Here is a 22,318-nt window from a genome sequence, read left to right as displayed (position 1 = left end):
ACATGGGGAAATTCCCACGGATATATACAATACAGAGGCAAACAAAGACGTCCAAATATCTGCCTAGTAAAAGATACATCTATCTTTTCAAAAGGTGACATACCAATGTGATGAGGAATTAGTAAAAACACTGGATTAGATCTGGATTCAAGCTCCAGCTAAACTTTCTCCACGCTACTGCAAATTCCCAGCCTCTCGTGGACAGGCTGAGGCTGCTTTGCCTGAGACCCTGGGGTCAGGAAACACAGGTGGAGTTTTCAAGAATACCAAAAGGCCTTAGGAGTACAAGTCAGTGAGATGTGTGCTCCGAACTCCCCCCACTTCTTTGGAAGACTTCCAACCCCAGAAATAAAAGAGAAGGCAGAGGACGTACAATGCTGCTAGCCTAATGGAGCTTAATTTTCTCTGTTTCCCATTTACTCTTTGGTTTCACTGAAAAGCATTGATGTTGCGCTCCTGCATCTTTCAGATATACATATACACAGGCACACACATTGTATTTACAGGTAACTGCATATACACGGACCTAGGCACGGAAGTGTGTTTATATGTGTAAAGCGACTGAGTACTTAGAAGCGGTTTCTATGGTTATAATATACTTCGCTCTTATGAACTGCTTCATTAACCTGCCAATCAGATTGGGTTTTGTTTTTCTCTCCTCCCTTTCTCTTCCACCCCTCTTCTATGTTACTCTGTTTTGGAAGCGAAGCATGTGTGTGTCAAGTGTATTATTTCAGACACACAGACACACATGGACACACGCCCAGAAATTAATACGGTTCCACTGCTGCCTCCCCAGGAGCTTGGCGCTGCCCAACCCTCCGGACTTCGCTAGCCACCACGATGGCTCACGCCGTCATTTATCACCCAGCCCCTGGCCAGTGGCAGGGGGGGCCTGGCGCTGCCCCCAGGCAGCCTGGCTGCTCGCAGGAGGAGGGGGCTGCCTGCAGGGCGCTTGCAGTTTGGAAGCACTGCTGATGGGCTAGTCCCCAATAAACCCCCCAAAAGTGCTGATGTACTGAAAGCAGCTGACACTGATGGATCTGCTCTCATCTTGCCTTTCAGTCCCGCTGCAAGAGAGAAGAGAGAGAGGAAGAGAAACAAAGGCAGAGATTAACTCTTTTGTCACAGAGCTCTGCAGTTTTACAAGGCAAGATAAAGCTGCTGTCCAGGTTGGGTGCAGATGGGACCAGCTCAGCACAGTCTGTCTGACTCTCTATGGAGTCCAATGCAGGGGGGAAAAAAAGCCTGCACTGTGCAATGATTTACTGACAGGGCCGGCGCTGCCTGTCGGAGCCTTGTAACTTTCCTTGGGGTTGCAACTGCAGCCAGGGAGACCGGCACGCATGCTTCTTCCACACCCGCAGGCCAACCGCTAAACCAACAGCTCCGCTTGCACCCACGCTGCTTCAACATGACATGGATACACCCAGGGAGACAAACTCCCCCGGCCTGACTAACACACACCTGAGGTGTGTCACGCACTGCCCAGCAGTGAGGTTTACTGCTGTGGCTGCAAGCTCGGTAAGCATGGTCATCCCGGTGGGTTCACACCCTCCTGCACAGTCACCATGGTGTGGACTTTGCCTGTCCACGATGCTAGGCATCGGGCTCCCCACACTGGGCCTCGAGATGACATTTGTGATATATACTTGAATAGTATTTAATTTAATCAAACTAGAATTTTACCAGACTGATCTATTTGAGGAGCCAGATACATACGAAACAAGTTTTTCTCGAAAATATTGTGGTTCCAAGAGGCTCAGATACGAACCTCCAGTATGTGTTTTGATGCCATTCCACAATGCAAGAAGCATTTGGAAGATTTCTCTCTTCTTCTGCTGTTCTAGAAAGACACTGGCACCTTGCAGGCCTCCTCCCTGCTATGGACTAGCAATGTACCCACATGGATGTGCCTTCTCCCCATGCGATCACGTACAGAGCTCAGTGCAAACACAGCTCAAGTTTTGCACTATCTCTTCCAGTGCCTCTGCACAGCTGTATTTAGCACTGACAAGACCACAAGAACAGCAGGACCCCAAGGACTCACATGCCCCAGCTGTATGACCGCATGCCCTCAGAAAGACAGACTGTGCTATGTTAAGCCTAAGCACACAAGCAGGTAGCTGTATTAATAGTACTAACAAAAGAATAACAACAGTAGTGATAATTATTAGTAAAGATGTTAAGCAACATTTTTCTTCCTATAGAAAAGTTCATTTCAATTCTGACTTTGATTTTCATTGATTTGGAGAGAGGAGAAGGGATATTTTTTCTAGGTCGTCCCCCCAAAAAATCCTAAATCCATATTGAAATGTTGATCCTTTCCTAACTTCAACAGAAACCCCCAAATTGTGTCCTTTGATAAAAAATCTGGAGTCCCCTCACCAAGAAAAAGTCACCGTGTGTCACTAAAAGAGCCATTTTCCATTGGGAAACACTGTGCTCTAGCCCTGCACAGCTCTGATTCTTGCCTGGATTTTTCAAGCCCTGTTTGCTCTATGCCCAGAAGCTTCAGGCAAACCAGTCACAGGGACAGCACAAATCGGCAGGAATACAGGGGGCAGGAGCAGGCCCTGGCTGAATGGCAGGGATGTTTCTGGGCTTCTGTCGGGACTGGGACCCGGTAGCAACGAGCCCTGTGCAGCTTTACAAACACTCAGGAAGAACCTGCCAGCTCTGCAATCCATCCATCATAAGGCGCATCAATAAAGACAAGTACATTATACTGGGACATGGACACACTCCGAAACACAGACACGTCACCACACCGAAAACTCCTGCTCTCACACACACTCCGCTGAGCATGCAGTCCTGCCTGAAACGCAAACAAGATCTCCAGGCCAACAAACAGAAAATAGATTTTTTGGTAAGATTTATTTTTTTCCCGAGAGAAAAAAAAAAAAAAAAAAAAAAGGACTGTCCTTAAAAAAGAAGAAAAAAAAATAGTAATATTTTCTGAGGAATTCTTAACAGGCGTTTTGTTACATCTTTCAGTTTTTCCTCTAGTTGCCCACATTTCCTTGCAACAAAAAATTAGAAAGTCTAAACCCTCCCAGACCGCAATAGTGGTTTGAAGAATATTGCTGATGTCTAGAGGACGATTTTAAATGCAATCCAAAGCAGTGGGTCTGCTCTAGAGCCTGAAAACAACTTTGAAATTTCAGTGTCCTACCACACACAAATAGAAAAAATAATGTCACCGTGTCAAATGCAGACAGTCTAGGAAACAAACCCACCAAGGAATTATTGATCATCTCTTCACACGTTCTTAATAAAATCTTGGTCTAAAACCTATCCACTATACGCCATCTGACACACACTGAGATGAAATATGCTGCATGCTTTTGGCATCTAACACTCTGATGAACCATTTGTAAGATCTCTGCAGAATTTCACATTCTCAGTAGCACACTTTTCTAGGGCAGTGATTTTCACTCTATCTGTGGGCTCTTAAAAAAAATAGTCTCTGAAGGGCTTAAAAAATACAATCTGTAGATTGTTGTACAGCTGGTTTGAGCTCGCCTTGCTTAGTAACTTTCACAGTTACTTAGGAATAGCCTAAGGTCCCCAGCGATCCTGTGGACCCTGAAACTGAGATTTGCTGCTGTAAGGCTTTTACAGGAAGGGCTGTGTGGGCTGCCTGAACTGCAGCTATGGAGGTTTCCAGTACCAGGGTTAGTCAGTCCCTGGCTTTAAACACCTCCAAACAAAACACGTCTCCATCTCTGAGCACTGACAGCACTCAGAGGTGCTCAAGCGGGACATTTGAGCAAGCACCTGCCTGTAAGCACCAGAAGAGCACTGGTGGAAGGGTGAATTCCTCCTGTGCTAAGCTGTGGAGAAGTGGAGCCTCAAGCAGCCACAGCAAAGCTGCTCCATCCTCCTGCAGCAAGGAGAGCAAGGAGCCCAGCCAGCAGCCACCATCCCTCCCAGCCCCTGACCCATGCACCCCAGCTCAGTGCCCCCTGCTCCCTGAAAGATCACAGGGGCCCATTTACTCCAAGATATGAAATTTGTGTTGTTTCTTTATTGTGCTTTAATGAAACCCTGTTTATTCTAGGCTTTTAATTCTTTCCATCTATTATGTTTAGACAACTCATTAACAATCATTTGTTATCATTAGACTTCAATTTTAAGCTTCTTTTCCCAGAGGAGGCAAGGCCGTGCTTTTAAACATATTTGCATCATAAACAATTTCAGGGCCCCGCGCGCCATATATTACCCTGGCCTTTCCTCCCTTCTTACCAGCTCTTCTGCTTACCTGGACCTGAAGGCGCCAGAAGAGGCTTTGCCCGAAGAGCCTTGCTGGGATTTGGCCTGGTGCAGGGTGATGCCTGTTCCCCGAAGCCTGCAGCCACAGAGGGCTGTGCATCAGGCCGGCGGCCTGGTGCGTTAATAGCAAACTCTTGAATCCCAGGTCATGTAATGGTACTCTTTCCACTGGGATTAATGACTACATGCTGCAGCTGAATTCATTAGGGCCTGTTAGAGATATCGCACTAGCCTGGGATAATGCGTGGGCCTCATTCTGCTCATTTATGGTTGTTCAGCTCCACTGGATTTAGTGAAGTCATTCCTGATTTGCAGCAGGGTCCCCTGTGTGTGTGCCAGATAAGCACTACGTCACACTCCGCATTCATTGACAGCTCCCAGCAGGCAAAAATCTGATCCCTGTTATGTTGTGTAAATCCAGATCAACATTCAGCGAGGCTGCAAGGCATCCCTTGGATACGAACTGGCATCAGCGTGCATGCAGCATGGTCTGCACGAGGAAACCTGCTTTGGCACAAGGGAGGTCCCTTAGGTTATACAGAAAGTAGGAAAAGAGACAGGGAGGAGAAAGGCAACCAAGTTTTGCTTGGTTCTTTATTCATCATATGCTGCTCATTGCCAACTCTGCCAATAAAATATAAGGGAAAAAAAAAAAAAAGAAAAAAAAAAAAAGAAAGAAAAAAAAAAAAAGAAATCACTAACCTGAAAGCTTTTCACCTATGTCTTGATTTCCAGAAACTTTTTCTGAATTGTGCTGGAGGAATGCTGGACATGCCAGCCGTGTCCACTCCTTCCCACAAACTGGTGACATCATTTAAAAAGATTTTAGCTTATTAATGATGTTGCTACATCATCTCTGTCAGTGTCAAGTTTTGTGCTGGTGCTAATAGGTGGTGCTTGTTGTCCTGATGTGCTGTGATTTTACTTCTAAAGCTCACCTGGTGGTGCTACCAGGACAGGAACACATACTTTGGACCTACTGTGCTTTGATACAGCCCCTACCATCTCAAATGGCAACCCACAAGAAAACTGCTGCACAAAGGCCTCAGCTCCACATAGCTCTGAGCTGGTGCTCAGCTTGGAAGACCTGAAGGCCATTCACAGGCCTTTCACCTGTTTAAAGGCCACTTCACACCACTAAGCGCAAAGGTGGCATTGCACCCAATCACATTTTGCTGGCTAGAGTACTGAGTAGAGTACATTTTTTCGTTGCTCAGAGCTAAATTTGAATTGTGGGTTATCAGTTGACACAGAGTTTGGCCAGTCTCACAAACACAAGGGAACAGCAAGCCAGGCCACCACACCTGTTATAGCTTTCCATGGGGATGCCTGTAGCTTAAATGAAGATGAAGGAACTTCATTCATAATATTGTGGACTGTTTATGGAGGTTTTACACCTCTGATGAATTCTACAGCCTATGCTTGAGATAATGATGACCACAGCTGCACGCTGGCCTCCTCTCCAGCACTGACAAGTCTATGGACTTATGGTGGCAAGTGTTTGCCCTCCCTTTAAGGCCTGGAATATGCTTTGGCAGGAGCTGGGACTTGCCAGCTAGAAGCAGCCATAGCTGCCCGGGACTTGAATTAAAAATAAATAAATAAATACATTTTTTTTTTTTAAAAAAAAAAAAAAAGGAAAGAAAAAGAAAAAAGCTGCAGATGATGCTTGCAAGCAAGGCTCCACCCTGCATGCTAAGTAAATTCCTGTAATTTTCTATCGTTCCTGTTGTTATTCTGATCCAATTAAAGTCATTGCGGTTAAGTGAAAAGTCATGATTGACTAATTGGATTTGGGAAGGCAGAACACCCATCAGGGGCCAGGTTTAATTTAGGTTTCCTTAAAATTTCTAAAGCCACTGGCAGGCTAGAAGAGACAAGCTCCATCCTTGGATAGCTCCAGCTCAGCAAAAAGGGATTAGTTAGTTGCTGAGTGAGCTCCCTGCTGCCTCGTGTCCACGGAGCTTTCCAATTCCAATGCCTGAGTCAGAGTCCTCCTGTTTTTGGAATCTACCTCCCACAACAGTCCTGCATGGATCTCCCACATGCCCCCTCTAAGCGTCTTGTCCCCATTTTGGTACTGCACTGTTCATCATCTCTCCTGCTTTCTCTAAATATGAGCACAGTCCCCTTCCCAAAAACACACTCTCCCATGTTTTTGAGAGGGGTACTTCTATACGAGCCACGTACACAGTTGGACATGCACTCCTGGATTAAATGGTTCAGCACAAAGAGAGCTCCAAACACTTCTCCGAACACTGACAGGCCAGCTCCATCCAAGTGCCCTATGTCCAGACACCTGGGGCTCCAATCATGCAGTGAGGTGAACAAGATTGAAGAACAGTTTCCATGAGTACTTGCAAGAGACCAGAACCCTATCTGTGATATTTCCAGCATGAGGCATTCAAAAACAGTGTGCCATATCTGCCAAAATCAAAAGGTTCACTTAGAGGCATTAAAATATTTGATGTAATCATAGATCCTAAGTACCTTCTGAATTCTAAGCTTCTAATAAGTACCCAGGATACTTTTTCTGACTTGCTACACACCTTGGACATAGAAACATTGAAAAGAAACTAAAAGGACAGCTGATTCTAAAAGCTGAGATTTTCAGAAACTCATTAGTTTTCAGGAAACTTGCAATAAAAATATGAGAGTTAATATTACTGCCACCCTAACTCACCATAAGCCATTTGCATAAGTCAGTAACAATCGAGACATGTATGCTAATTACATTAAGGAAAGTAAACAGTGGTTGGGACAGAATTTAGATTCACAGAATATTTCCAGAATAGCTTTTTTTCATCTCTCTTTTTTTTTTTCATTTTCTTTTTAAGATAAGGCCTGAATATTTCCAAAAAAATCTAAGTATTGCAGATCTTGCACCCCAAACACAAGACTTTAAAGATCACTGCGCAGGTTAATACTTGCAAATATCTGCAGCATCAAATGCTGGAAGAAGAACCACTTGAACAACAGCCTGACAAGCTTCTGCTCCTATTGAAATAAAAGGAATTAAGATCAGCTAAAGGAAGACACCTTCACTCCTACCTGTTGCATTTTTTTTGCTGTTACTGGGGAGTTGAAATACTGTCCAGTAGATGGATGTTTGGCCACAGCAGTACAGTTGCATTGTGGGGTTGGCTTTATAATGGAGAAAGCCAGGAAGAGAGCATAGAAAGATATTAATGTCAGAATAAAGTATGCAAGAGACTTTATCTTGCTCCCAGAAGAGGACAACTCCACAGGAAATAGTTTTAGACTATACCTGGCTTGGTCAGCAGGACTCAGTATAGGAAACAACATAGCAAAAAGAGACATTGATGCCAAAGTTTCAGTCTATAGTAGCCCAAGGAAAGGAGGAGATTTCCTGGATGCAGACAAGGTCAGCCAGAACATTTTTGCAAATATTTTGTTTTCAAAAATAAGCTAATTTCTAACAAAGCAGCAGTTAGTTGTGAAACACATCTACCTCCTTAAAATTGTTCAACCTTTTTTTTTTTTTAATGAAATCGGTATTTTTTACTTTGGTTGACACCTGCAGTGGAAATATGTTCCCTGCCCCACTACCTCTAACCCCCTCAAGGATTTTTTCAAGGCTCATTTCAGCTGAGTCCTTTTTTCGCAAGCCTGGCCCTTCCACCCAAGGATGCTGCTGCTGAAAAATCTTTAATATCATCTATGCTTTTACGCAAAAGTCTAACACATGCTTCCCTCCCTGTGGCCTTGGCAGTAGTGGACCACAAGTCAGAAATTGCCAGGACCCAAGCTCCCAACCCCTCCTGATCTTGGCATTGACTGCCTTTCAGAATCTGGCCCCTGAGGCTTCACAGTTGGTTCTCAAAAAGGAAAAGGGCCCCTCCTTAAAATCACAGTCCGTGCAAGTTTGTGTCTTCCATGAAAATTAACATGCTGGACAGCAGATGGGACAAACACATGCTAGAGGCCAGATCCTCACATTGGTTACATCAGCATCATCTGCAAACTTGAGGAAACAAGGGCAAACAATGGAACTAGAGCAATTTACACAAGCAGTAGGGCTGGCCTCCTGCTGGCTAACAGTAACAGTTTGGATTTTGAAGCAGGTTGAAAGAGAGCAAGACACCATTATCCAAAAGTTCAATCCACTATAAAGCCTCCCTAAGTGGGCCCATTCTGTGACACTTCATGTCTTGGCATCATTTTGCCAAGCAACAGGCTCTGCAACCACTGCAGTGGCCCAGGGTTACAGAGGTGACTTATTTTCCCGTCTCTCCTCTGTGCCTGATTTCTGCTACCTAAAAATACCTGCTTATGGTGCAAATAATCAAGGGTGCAATCTTGTGGAAGTTACTGGCAGCATCCTGCAAAACAGCGAAGCCCACAGTATTCAGCCAGTGCACAGAAGAAGGGTGCATGACACTTTGCAAACAAAACACTTTCCTTGGAAAGCCTTGACATCTTTGAACAGAAGATCCAGATCTTGAACCACCTTTGCCCCTGTTCAGCTCTCTCCTTGATTCTCAGCCTCATAGATTGGAGTGTGCTCAGTCCAACTTACATTTCTAATTGATAGCTTTCCTTTGACCACCCTCAAGACCTGAAGGGCCATATACCTTCATGGTTCTACCCCAGCCCTCCTTTTCTCAAGTTTTCACACATCCTGCTCTTTGGGATACAATGTCTTCAGTTCCTTCCACTCATGCTACACATAAATATGTCAATTTATTCTTTTGCACCTTTTGAATTGGCATTTAACTGCTTTAGAATGCTGTGAAAATTCCAGCTGGAGAGTAGGAGCAGCAAGGATTATCTGCCTAGATAGTCAGAACTTGGATTTCTGACAACAGCAAAATGAGAATAAGCCTCTCTGGTTTTGGATCCTCCAGTAAGTGTAGCACAAAGATTTCTGTGCTCCCAGGTCAAACGTGTCTCCTTCATGGACAGGCTCTCTGGACACATCTGGCATGTTATCAAATTAATTTCCATTGAGCTTGATCCAATGTTCATCAAAGTCAATGGTGACATTTCCTGGGTCGTGCTGGAGGTCCAGTAATGCTCCATACCTTCCCATAAGTAATCATTTAATTACCTTCCATTAATTACCTCTGCAGTGAGCTTTAAGACATTAAGTCTGCAACATCTCTTTCTTATGCCTCCTGGATCAGGCCTTTGCCCAGGAAAAATGGACTGGCCTGTCCTGTGTTACAGGAAGAGTCCTACAGACACCTCGTTCACCCACAGGAGACTCAACAGCAAGGGGAAAATATATTTGGCATTACTTCTCTTGATCAGGATCTATTTCCTAAAGGACTCTTCAGAGCACAGAATTCTGGCTGCATGTATATGTACACACATGCATGTCTGCATGCACGCATGTCCAAAGATAACCATTCCCCAAAGGTCAAGGAGGACTGATACTCTAAAAACAATAAAGCTCTTAGCTCAACTTCAAGGAAGAGGCAAAAGCAAACGATCGGGGGGAGACGGAGAGAGGGGGGAGAGAGAGAGACAGACAGAGATAAAGAGAAAAAACCAAGGGGAAGATGATTTTCTATCAACAAAACAGCAGGGACGAATTCTAGTTCATCTCATTGGAAACATCTCCTTCGTGTGCAAACAGCGCCTGGAGCCAGCACTAATCTCCCAGATTAAAGCCTTTTAATAGCAATTAGTCCTCTCCATGCACTAACCCACTGGACACTCCACTGCATATTTGGGAAAGGGGGGAGGCTGGAGGGAGTGTTATCAAGAGTTTAACTCATAATTGCCCTGATATGTCCAAATGCTTGTCTCCCACACACGCGCCTGTGCATAGGCCGGGATGCCGGCAGTGAGTTCTGTTTGGATCGCAGCAGAAAATAAGGCCATAACAGCTAGGTCTGGATGTTGCACGTGTAAAGGCCCGTCTGAACTGGATCAAGTCCAAAGACAGGAGGTGGAATTTCAGAATGACACCATGGCAGGCCAGAAGCATCAGCCAGCCAGTCAGAAGCCACTGACCTACCACCAGCTCCAAGGGCTAACAAGCGACAGCCGCAGCAACAGGGTGTCCTTAGAGCTACCTTCATGCTACCAGCCTGCTGAAGCAGCCCTGGTACTGCTCCTCCCTAAGACACTCTCCACGACCCCTCGATAAAAGGATGAGAGACTTCTTTTAATTGTTTTTGGTTGGTTCATCTCCGTATCCCTCCCAAGGCCTTTTGTGACCATTCTGTGAGTGTTCACAGTAAACACGAGCTGGTGCCCCATCTGGGACTGGCAGAGGGAGCAGCTCCCACCTCCTGCACGGAGTGTGAGGGAGCCAGATTGCTACACCAAAGAAACCCAGGTCCTACAGAAAAGGACCTCAGATTGCATACCAACCCCCATTAATAAAATGAGCAGCTTGGCTGAAATGGCTGAGAGAGGGAACGGGAAAGTAGAAGACACTGGTGCGAAACAGCAGTCTCTGCACAGATACTCTGAACTTCCCAAATGACAAGCCAAGCAGAATTTCTTGGAAGGAGCCACATCAGCTGCCCTTCGAGCCATTAGACCACACAAACAGGACAGAGAAAAACCTTCCATGAGGTGACTGTAGGGAGGGGAGGGAAAAGGACCCTGAGCCATTATTATCGTCACCCCCATGAGCAGCGGGAGCTGCCAGAACCCCTGCACAACCCGGTGGTGCCCCCCACCCTTTAACACACACAACATCCATAGGGGTACTGCAATTACTATTCAGGCTGGGGGCTGAAGATAGTCTCCTGGCCCTTCTTCTAATGTAAGGTTATTGTAATTGATATGAAGGTAATTGATAATGTGTTACGGTGAATAATGTCTTCAATTTTCTGCTAAATCCCATTTTTGTAGCCATCTGGGCTCCTCCAACTGCCCCCCTGGGACGCAGAGTAATAGATAGTAATTATTCTCAAGTCATTTACTTTTTCAAAGTGTTTAGTGCTTATCTGTTTTACAATTAAAATGGAAACGACCCTGATTCACTTCCTTTCTTTTTTATTTAAATAGCATTCACACACACACACACACACACTCTCCTACACGCACTGGAGCCTGGAGGGTGTGTGCCTGTATGTGTGAGTGCATGTGTGTGTGTTATTGTCATACAGGAACATACAGGACAGAGGCATGTAGTTCTTCATGCACCTTCACTGTCACACTGTGAGAGTACAATCACGCAACATCCAAAGAAATACAAATTGTGTTCCTTCCCCCTGCTTGTCCCCATGGTGACGCTTGGAGTGAATGCCTCAGAGTACCCCACAGAAACACCCCTGGGGAGGGATGCATCCAGCACACAACTTAACAATGCAACACCTCACCGCAACCCGCCCCAGAAACACACCACAAAATATACTTACCTGACCTGTGTCAGGGGACTGTACGTTTTCACAGGATCAGCCACTGATGTAGAAATCAGCTGTGAGTGCATCAAAGCGCTACGATTTCACGTCAGCACCGGTAAGCTGCATGATGATAAACCTTCAAGTTGTAGCAACACCAGCACAGTTACACCTTGAAGAGTGCAGTTAGGCATAAAAATGCAGAGACACAGATCAATATACAGTAGAAGCCAGAATACACATGTAAATAAACTAATGCAAGCTATTAAATGCACCACCAACGCAAAGCACATTTCGCGCAGCAGCTGAGGCTATTTCAGGTTATGATTCAAATTTCCCCAGCATCAGGAGAACCCCTTCAGGTTCTGCCTCAGCCTGGGGTATGCCAAGTGAGATGTAAACGAGCATATCTATGAGGTTCACGGGGAGCCACCATGCAGGACTGAAGGAGTACACTAACAGTTGTAGCCTGAAATCCTAACCAACACACAGGAAGGCGTGCAGCTGCAAACTACCCCAGCAGAACTCTGGTGAGGAAGGCTAATAGGAAAATGGTCTGGGAACTTTTGGGGGGCCAATCTTTGGGTGATGACATCCAACACATTTGAAGCTGAGCTCCAGCATGCAGAAATAAACCCTGTGGAAATGCTGCTGTTTCTGTAATAATTTGAGAAGAAACTTCAATGAAGGGCTGTGTCAGAGCAAGGTGCGTGGCCCTTAAGACTTGAGAATGGCACTCTACAGCTGATTTTTAGAGCCTAAGCTCTGTCATGCTCTCCTATCACCGTATCTGTCACCAGCCTGTGTGCTGCTTGACTGCAGTAAGAGTTACCTCTGCTGGCTTTAAGTTTCTGCCTTTGTCCCAGAGTCCTCAAAGACATGTCCAGGTGCTGTGAGAAGTAAGAGCTGAGGAAAGGGAAGATGGTGAGGATCCTGGGACAACCCTCTGAGTGCTTTGTAGGTTCAAAGTTGCAAACATTCATCCAGACTTCAAGGATCAAACCTTTTAAAGATGACTGCTCACGTCCAGTCATGACTTAGACCAAACGAGCAGCTTGCAACTGAAAGAGTCCAGCTTTTGCATCTCAAGACAGACTCAAAGCGTAGGCCACTATTGTGGGAAAACTTTTATGGCAGTGAATTAGGATTATAAACCAAATCTTCCCTGACAGACACCCGTATCCTTGGTGCTCAAGCCCTCCCCAGCGACGGCACAAGTAACCAGGGCCTCCATCCCACCGTTTTGTGCCCAGGCCGCAGCAGCAGCTCGCTATGGACAGGGGCTGGGACCTCCTCAGAGCGACGGGGAGGAGAAGCACAGCCCCTAGGGAAGGGCATCTCGCACCTCTCCTTCTCCAAAAGCTGGGCTATGGGGCCACTGCCTAACGCAGCACATGGGCGAGTCAATCTTTGTACAATTAATTTAATTCCATACACATATTTTTGCCTGTCTGAAGGACCGGATGACAGCCCCACAACCCATGTCACCAGCAGAGGTACTTCCAGGCCTTCCTCCCCCTCTCCCAGTAAGCCACTGGAGCGCTGCTGTCCCTTGCTGCCAGGCAAGGGTGGCCCGGGGGGTTGAGCAGGAACAACCTGCTATGCTTTTGTCTAAGCCTGGAACTGTTTGGGGCTGTTGAGCTGTTGTTTTTTCCCCCTCTCTCCCCGTTTCCATTTTAATTCTTTTTAATGACTTTCCCCAATGCAATCGGCAGAGGACCGCGCAGAGACTGCTTCCCCCTGCTGAGAGGGAAACAAGACTGAGGGAAAAGGGCACCAAGGGACCTGTTCGCATTCTCTATTCATCTCTGCCAGCCCCCGTTCCCCGGTGACTAGCCCCGCGCAGCCGGGCTGCATGGAGCTAGCATGGAATGAAGCAGAACCTGAGCCAGGAGAAGCTCAGCCGGCACCACGGGGCCCGGCTGTGACAGGCATACCAAAGCAAGCCAGGGCATCCCGACCACGAGCATGGCCCATGTGGTCCTGCTGCAAGGGCAGCAGTGTGGGCTCAGGAGGGGGGAAATGGGTTGTGGGTTTACACAAGCCCCGCAGAAGTTCCCTGACCAAGGGGAGTGTCTGGAGCCCACAGCTCTGCTATTAGGGCATGCACATGAGTGCTGCAGCTCAGGAAACCTGCTGCTGGGAAGCCATGGAGCCTGGCAGAAGCAGAGCTTGAGACTCCTGCACTACTCACAAACTCCACAGCCCAGGCACTCCCAGGCGATGCCATCCTTTGTTCCAGCAGCTCCCCCAGCTCCAACCTGGGAACAAGCCTGGTTGAAGCCAGATGGCTCTTCTTCCATCTGCTGCCCGGTACTCGGCCGCGTACACATCGGGGAGCAGGGTGACTGGCTGGGCAGGGAGGAGGGCAAGATGGGAAGCACTGCAAGGAAGCAAAGTTTGCTCCAGCTGGTCCTATTTGGTGAAGACCGACCCCTTCTTGCACAGTCCCCATCCCAGCCAGCTGCAGGGAGCTCCTCACCTTGGCAAACAGCCCCCACACTGCACTGCACATGGGACAGCTCTGGAAAAGCAGCTGCTGCCATAGCAGGCTCCCCTGATTGCCAGGCTGCTGCTAACGAGCCATGCATATGCCAGGGTTGCAGGGAGAGGGGGAGAGCACTGGGCTGCCAGTGGCATGGGCTGGAACAGAGGAGCTGGTGTGGTGAAAAAGCCACGTGCCTACTGTACTGCTCGTGTCTGCAGGGGATACCTGTCCCAAGGATACCTCCCCTATAATGACAGTTTAATCCTTAGCATGTCTAGCACCAACAAGATGTAATCTGCTGCACCATGCAATAGTTATTTGATAATCGATCACCTTCCAATAGGAAGCTTCAAAGCACTTTGTAACAGGTAGGACAACTTTAACTAGCTTTGCTATCTGCTGGAGGAATCCATATTCTGTGCTGTGTGTTCACTGATTCTGGAGGTTTTCCACTGGAGAAAAAGGAAAATCTCAAACTGCTCCCCTCCTTGGAAATTTCTCTGTAGGGGGAAACAAACAGTCCTCTATATTATATCAAGATGCAGTAGGTACAAGCAGAAACAGAGCCTGCCTGCGCTCAGTGCTGCAATAATTATGTTTTTTAAAAAAAGTCACAGGAGGACAGAGCCTTCAAATTTGAGAAATCTTGCAGGGAATGGGGGAACTGAAGCATGCAGAAGCCTCCAGGCACATGCCTGTGAGTTAGTAAGAGGATACAAAAGATTCATGTATGCTAAGATTCTGTCATAAAAAGTGAGCAATCAGTAACATGCAGGGAAACCTGGGGGAACAGGTTTTCATCTCTAGGAGGGTGCCCAACTTTGTGTTTTCCCTGAAAAAAAGAAGACACCAATGTGTGCTGCAAAATGACTTGAAGTCTGTGACCATGAGAGAAGGAGTCATATTAAGTATCAAAAAAGCAAGCCAAACTCCAGCTGGAGCCCAAAAGCTATACCTATGTAATTCTCCTCAGCGTGGTGGCAGAACACCCTGCCGTGATCTCAGTTCCAAGCCAGGCAACTTGCTCAACTTGCCATGAAGACAACATCACAGTGTAGCTCTAAAATGAAAAGCTTTCTGATAGAGATCCTTCAAACAAGCAGGGCATCAACCTACCCCATCCAAAGCACCACTATAGAGGACTTTTGCTCCATGCCATAAAAGAAAGGAAGGAACAAATTCCTCTGACGTTCCCACTGCCCTGCCAGCTTCCAGGTAGATGAGGAGGACTGAGGGAAATTCATAAGTGTAGGCTGGGAAAAAGCAATGTAATAACCCCCATGTTGCCTTGTCGAGACCAATACATGCAAATCATCCTTCGTGGATGTTCTGGAACATGTCCAGCCAAGATCCCAGAAGTTACATGGGTAACCTCTACCAGTGCTTCCATGCTCTGTGAGTTAGCAAGGGCTTTCTTCTACCTCGTCTCCTCCTTTCTAGAGATACCTGTTTCTGCTCATTAGCAAATGGGCACAAAAAAATGGTTGTTCACACACTTCTTTATATCATCCATTTACACGCTGGGAAACCGAGCATTTTATACCCATAGTTTTCTCTCCTCCATTCCTTTAAAGCAGTTCCTTAACCTCTCCCCATAGTACCTGGTTTCCAGCTCTGTGTTCACTCCTTGCTATTCCTTATTGACACCCTCCAACAGACCAACACAGCCCTGGAACTGTGGTGTTCAGCACTAGACAAGACCCCACTGCAGAACACCAGAGAGCTGCAGGAACCTCTTTATGTCTTAGCAGTGACCCTGGCATTTATATAAACCAGACCCAAACATGTCCTTACTGTAAAAGTGCAACATTAGTAATTTACACTGTTTGTAAACTGCCCTCACTCTGCAATGCACCAGTTACTCCATTGCTTAGTCACACTGTGCCTTTGCAGCTATTGAATATTACTTCCCAGTTTTAGTTTCTCCAGCATATCCAACGATGTTGAGTTACAACCCTGTCCTCCAACTGATTTGCAGCCTTCTTCCAGCTTGCTACCTCCTGCAGACTTTCTCTGGTTGGTTTCCATTTCTTTATCAAAATGAGTAACACAAATATTGATCAGAAGTAGACCTAGGCCAAACCTCTGCAAAAAACTCTGTTCCTTTTCAAGCATTAATTATGTCACAGATAAGGACCATGTCCTATCCAGACAGCAGTCACTAGCATGAGTAGGAATCAGGCCTGCGCTGGAGCCTGATCCAACCACATCCTGAATGAGTGCAAAGCAGATATCAATGCGGGGGAAAAAAAAAAATCAGTTCTAAAAAATCAGAACAGAGGTTCAGCTGAGCATGACTGATAACTGGAAACTGGTCTTCAGCTCAAGCTGGGGTAGAAATCTGGGGAAATCCCAGGACTACACTTCCAGATGAAAAACTTGTTGACTACCATTCCCTTTCTGGCCTAATGGACTGGAAGAGAGGAACAGAGAGAATCTGAAACTCTCAGCAGATTGCTTCCAGGTCTGGCGTTTCTCTTGCAGTATGTGAGGATGCCAAGCAGCAGCAGGGGATAATCAGAGTGGTTAGAAGATGTGCTTTCCTTCTGCTCTGCCATTCTATAGCACTTCATCCTGGTGAAGGAAATTGGGAATAGGAAGATTTGAGGTTGTTAAAATAAGAAAAATATAAAGTGAAATTTTGAAATGCTGAAGCTTTAAAAAATACTTGAATACAAGTATTTTTCTAATGTTAAGAATAAGACACTGGGTTTATCAGAAGTTTTCTTCACAATATCTTAGTTATGAAGAAAACAAATTTTCAATTTTAGTAAGCACTGGAAATTTGGAGGAATCCTCCACAAAAGTAATTTGGGAACAGCTAGATGTGCAGCAAGCAAGTATCCCAACCTCTCAGGAGACTGGGGGAAGAGAGGGGAGGTGGGGAAAGCAAGTACAAAAGCTCTGCCGTGAAGATATTTAAAACACTGGGTTGAAATAGCATCACCACAAGAGATGAAAGGGCAGAAGGGTATTTACAGCAAGTGACACTTCCCTGCTCACTGGATTATATTTACCACTCAGTCTTCCCCTTGACATGTGATGCAATCTCTGGGTCTCCTGCAGGAGTTTCGGGGTTGCAGATTGACAGACTGTTTAGGTACAAGGCCAAAACAATTACATCCAGGTAGAGACTACACAAACTCATAGTTGCACAACCCCACAGGCCTGTCCAGAGGGAACAGAGAGACAATGGCAGCACAAATGCTCCTTGAACAAAGCAGCAGGGAGATTTGGCAGATATCATGCTGGCTGGTAGCCAGAGGATCCATGAGCCTAACAGCTCTGATCCACGCAGCACAACAGTAACCAGCTCACAGCCACAGAAGACAGGTTTATTTGAGAAGCCAGATAACATATCCTTACAAAGCAGGATGAGCTAAAAATAAGCTATTACCAGGCCAAAAAATAAAAAAATAAAAATCAGAAGGCAGGGAAAACACATTTAAAAATATGTACATTGATCTAATAAATATAGATACTGATATATAGCAGGGAGTCTCTGTGTACCTGTTTGACCTACCTGTGGTGTAGATCCATCTATAGTGGTTTGAAAACTAACTTAAAGCAATTCTGCTTGATTGCAGTTTTCTGAAATCAGTAAGACCTCCCCCTCCCCTCTTTCCTTTTGGAAAAGGGTCAAAAAAGGCCAGTGAATTCTTAGATGACTTCTAATATGGAATAAAAAGGTAAGAGTTGCCACACACAAAAAAATAACATAAAACAAGTAAGAATTCAATGGACCCAATGCAGTCAATGGATTCGTTTGGTCTGAGATCCCTCTCCAGATTTCTCTCCTGAAGTACTATGACAAAACATATTCTTAGAGAACCAGGCATGAACACCACCTGGTAAGATCACCTTTGTCTCACAGAACTTGCTCAATACAAAGGAAGCCAGGAGAATGGAGACCAAAGGAGAACAATATGGAAGTACTGAAGCATTGCAAGCTTTGATTCCCTATCCAGACCTTCAAAACAACAAAGAAGAAATGTGCTTCTTGCTGGAGACTATGTCAAAACACTGCTCTAATATCACTGCTGCTCACGGAGCCCATGAACAGAAAATAACACCAAAACCTAACCATTCTCTGCTCTCCATAATGGGACTGCTCCAACCAGTACTGCTGCACACTACTACATGGCAGTTCTAGACACTCCAGATCCATCTTAAACAAAACCATCCCACAGCATCACTCTCCTTTCTGTTGGGAACTCTCCTGTAGTGAGGAACTCCTTTTTCCCACTGTCTGACATACTCCCTGTGACACAGTCACGTAAGGCCTTGGGGATGTGCCTTGCTCACCTTGCTCACCATATTCAGTTTCCTTGTATCACTCCAGCTATCTCCCTCTGGAGCCTAACACAGCCTGAATTGGCCCTGGGAGCAAAGCCCAGCATGCAGCCGAAGGCCGCACCTTCAGCCCAGCATCACTCAGCAGAACCCAGCCATGGACAGCAGTCAGGGCACTGCACTGGGGTCAGCTGAGGTTAGGCAGGAGCTGAGACACACCAGGTCCCCATCCCCTGCCAAAGGCTGCACGCCTCTCTGCCCCACGTGGGACAGGAGCTCTCCCTCCATCCCTTCTCCTCCGTCCTCTGCACCCTCACGGCGCTGGACACGCCACCCCTGCACAATCCACCTGCAGCAGCCAGGTGGGCACTTCTCTTCCCTGCTGCCTCTCCTGGGCTCGCCGCTGTGTGCAGCCAGGCAAGCCTGCTGCAGGGTGAGGCAGGTCATGTAGAACCCGGGGCGGGGGCCGAAACGCGTCTCCCCAAGATGACTTCAGCTGCATTCCAGCGAGCCTGGCAACCTCCCGCACACACAAATAAAAGGAAATGAGAAACTCAGCAACAAAGAAACTGGCAGGGAAGCCACAGAGGCACACAGGAACGGGAAACGAGATTAAACACAGGCTCAAGAGCCCCGGCGTGCTGAGCCTTCCTCTCTAAAGCCTCCCTTTAACTTTGATGGGGGGGCACAGGAGTCTTCTTTTCACTTGAAAGGGCAAGAGGAGGGGCTGGATAAAAGGGATCCAGCATTATCCGGAATTGAGAGCACAAGAACGTGATACAAAGCTTAAAAAAAAAAAAAAAAAAAAAAAAAAAAAGTTAAGTGCAGGCACCCAGCTACCCTGCATGCTTTCCTTGGTGGAAATCAGGAGCTGAGGTCTGAATCTGGGCAGAGAAGAGATCAAAGTGGAGACATTAATGGAAGAAGTTTAATAAAGCTTAATGCAAAGTAGTTTGGTGAACCCTTCCCACTTCTTTTAATTTATTTATTTAGCTGTAGGAAAATGGGCATTTGAAGCCTTGCAATTTATGATGGGAGACAATAATCTAAATCGGTACATATGTACTAGCCAAGAGTCCATCCCAATATATTAGGCCACATAACTGTGTTTATAGGCGTTAGGATAACTCATAGACATGCCTAGACTTCTGGCTGGAAGTGGAACTATTTAAATAAATTTGTTGCAATACTGAGACAGATTTCATTCATAGCATATGCTCCATAATCTATAACACACCTTGAAGAAGTCTTTGTTAAGGCCAAGTCATAGCCCTGTGCTCGGTACATCATTAGCTCTGTGGTTTCCCATATGAAATATATATGTTGTGGAGCTGTCTGATCGGAGATGTAACACATCTACCTTGTCCTTCATGCATCATTTAATCCTCAGGCACTGAAGTGGGGAAGAAGACAACCCTTTCCACCAGAAGGACAGACAATTTTGGAAAGTAAATGGGAAACATCCAGAAAAGCCCCACAAGCCTCTCTCTCCAGATGAGAAAGGACAAATTCTCCATGTAGAGTCACAGCAGTACAAGACAATGGGCAAGGAACTTGTAGCAGGCCTGAGAAGAGCCCCAAACAGCTCCTTCCTCCAAAGCTAAGTCTGATTCTTTGGAAGAGACAGTTTCCTCTTCTACAACACCCTTGGATGTCAACAGGACTGTTGGTAGAGAAAAAAGTTCATCCCTTCCAGACACACATATCACACGCTTGGATCTTTCTCCATGTTCTTTAAAAGCAGGTAGCAACAAAAAGTCAAGGGGAACCATGGGACTCAGAAGCCCTGTTTCAGTTCTGAATGCTCTGGCGGTATAAACTAGGCACAGGCCTGTGTAGCACAACTCCAGGAGTTACCTTGGACAGCCTTCTCCCAAGCAGACGCCATCCTGGGATCACTACCTGGGAGCACATCTCCCACTAGCATTCCAGATGCCTGACTGAGCCTCTCTGTATCACCAACCACCTTAGCAGGCAGACTGGCATCATTTACACAGAACAGCAGAGACGGGGACTAGGAGTGGGACAGTAAGCTCTGCTAGGACTCGAATGCAGACGATCTGTATGTCTCTTCCACTACCTGCCTCTGAGGGTCACAACCAGTGCATAAAGGGGGGGCACAGTCTATCGGGGTAAGAACAACCACAAAACAAACAAACAAAAAACATATATTCAGAGAATACTTGCCCAGTGATAAAGAGAACCATGGTGACAGCAACGTTAAAAGTACCTGGTCATTTTGCAGAAAGGAACAGGAGAGAGAGACTTGGTCAGATGTCCATACGTCCTGCTTCAAGAGGTAGATAACAGGTCTCTGTTCACACTCCATATTGATGATTGGTTCATATGGCATGTAAGAGGTAACGCTCTCTTCAAGGTGTCTGAGGTTTACACACAAGCTTCTGCTGCTGAAAAGGAAAAAAAAAAAAAAAAGAAAAAAAAAGAAGAAGAAGAGAGGAGCAGAGTTTTCTACTCATTTCTAGTTATCTGGGGAACGGCATTCAACATCCACTGACAAACTTTCCTTTACAAATTCACTCACAAACGACATGTTTTGTGACATGTCAAAGTCAAAGGGCTGGATTCCTGGCTCTATAAACACAATGGATCCCAAGGGACTCTTACAGTGAGTCCATGGACAGGGAAGACAGTTGTAAACTTCAAACACTGGGACAATATTTTCAAGACAGTATGAAGTGATCACTGTAGAGCTGGGACACTTCTTTCCATGTCTGCCACTGTATCTTGGTGAGCCTCTGACCCGTTCTGGACTTAAAATTCCCTATCTGCAGAAGTAGAAAATGGTACTTAAGGCCTGGGTCCTAACCCTGTTTTGTCCATATCCCACAGGAACTTTCATCCACAGCAAGTCAAGTGACTCTCCATGTCCCCACCATCGTCCACCAGGACCAGGTACAGGGCTGAGTCCACCTTCATTGTCCCACCCTCGGTATTGCTTACCTAGGTTCATCGAAGGGGTGAGAGCATAGGGCAGAAAAGTGGAGGAGCTGGGCCTTACCTCCAGCTTTGAGTTTCTACAGGATTTGGGGGCAGGGCTCCAAAATACTCAGTTTTCCTTTCTGTGAAACACCTCCCATTGCTGAGGGGTAGCTCTTCTGCTCCCACCTGTCCAGTCCCCATAGCATGCACTAGCTAGGTGGGGTGAGAGCTGGAACCTTGTTCGTGGCAGATCCTGGCCCACTAAACATCTTATTTAATCTGCAAAAATACCAAATGAGCTCCCTGGTATGGAAAAATGAGACTACTGGAGCTGCCCTGGCAAGGCTGTGTGGCAATACCATGGCATCACATCTCTGTCCTCATAGATGTGGGCTGCAAGCTGACTCTGCTTAGAGAGAACATTAACTACACCTCTTTATTATTGAGAAGAAATTTATTGGAGACATCCCTCCCTCTCTCCAGCTTCTCCTTTACCTTCGCAGAAAAGTAAACATTTAATTTTTTTTGTTGTTAATAGATTTAATGTTCATTTGTCGGTAGCCTAGGGGCAGGAACGCGTGACATTTCAAATAATTGTTGTTTCGGGGGTATCCTCTGGAGGAAAATGCTGCAAAAGTGTGGAGAAGATTTAAGTAAATTACTGTGTCAGCTTCTATTTATTCCTTACATGATTGCCAGAGGCAGGGCTGCGAGATAACCATTAGAGGCCCAGCCATAAAACAGGGAAGCAGAATTTCAAAAAGCCGGAGTGCCATTACTGGAAAGTTAGTGTGTAACATGTTAAATTATCCCCAAAGTAGGGGGAGGTGAGAGGGGGGGCACGTGTCTAACAGTGAGAAAAAAGAAAAAGAAAAAGAGGGAAACAGAGGGGCTGAGTGAAAGGAATTGCTCCATGGAGAAGGAATAAAAGATTAGATCGGCAGACAGACAGACAGACATAGAGAAAGAAAGAAGACTGGGGCAGTCCTTGAGCATA

At 46.1% G+C, this 22,318-nt stretch overlaps 1 long non-coding RNA gene across 5 annotated transcripts in view; it reads right to left on the bottom strand.

Moving 5' to 3' along the window:
* Positions 1–20,784, bottom strand: part of LOC118169415 — a 44,876-nt gene extending 24,092 nt beyond the window's left edge. For 2 of the 5 annotated variants that reach the window (XR_004752079.1, XR_004752080.1), the window contains exons 1-2: positions 20,612–20,784; positions 11,619–11,772 (exon numbers count right to left, since the gene is read on the bottom strand). This is a non-coding gene — a long non-coding RNA (uncharacterized LOC118169415). Of the gene's footprint in view, positions 1–103; positions 230–11,618; positions 11,773–13,794; positions 13,913–18,730; positions 18,801–20,611 lie in introns of those variants that run through there. The other 3 variants (XR_004752081.1, XR_004752082.1, XR_004752083.1) reach the window with 3 other exon arrangements.
* Positions 20,785–22,318: the final 1,534 nt, after the last annotated feature.

Source organism: Oxyura jamaicensis, chromosome 6, assembly GCF_011077185.1.
Source record: "Oxyura jamaicensis isolate SHBP4307 breed ruddy duck chromosome 6, BPBGC_Ojam_1.0, whole genome shotgun sequence".
Taxonomy (NCBI): domain Eukaryota; kingdom Metazoa; phylum Chordata; class Aves; order Anseriformes; family Anatidae; genus Oxyura; species Oxyura jamaicensis.
Note: the sequence above shows the minus strand (reverse complement) of the source record. Positions and strands in the feature narration are given on the sequence as shown.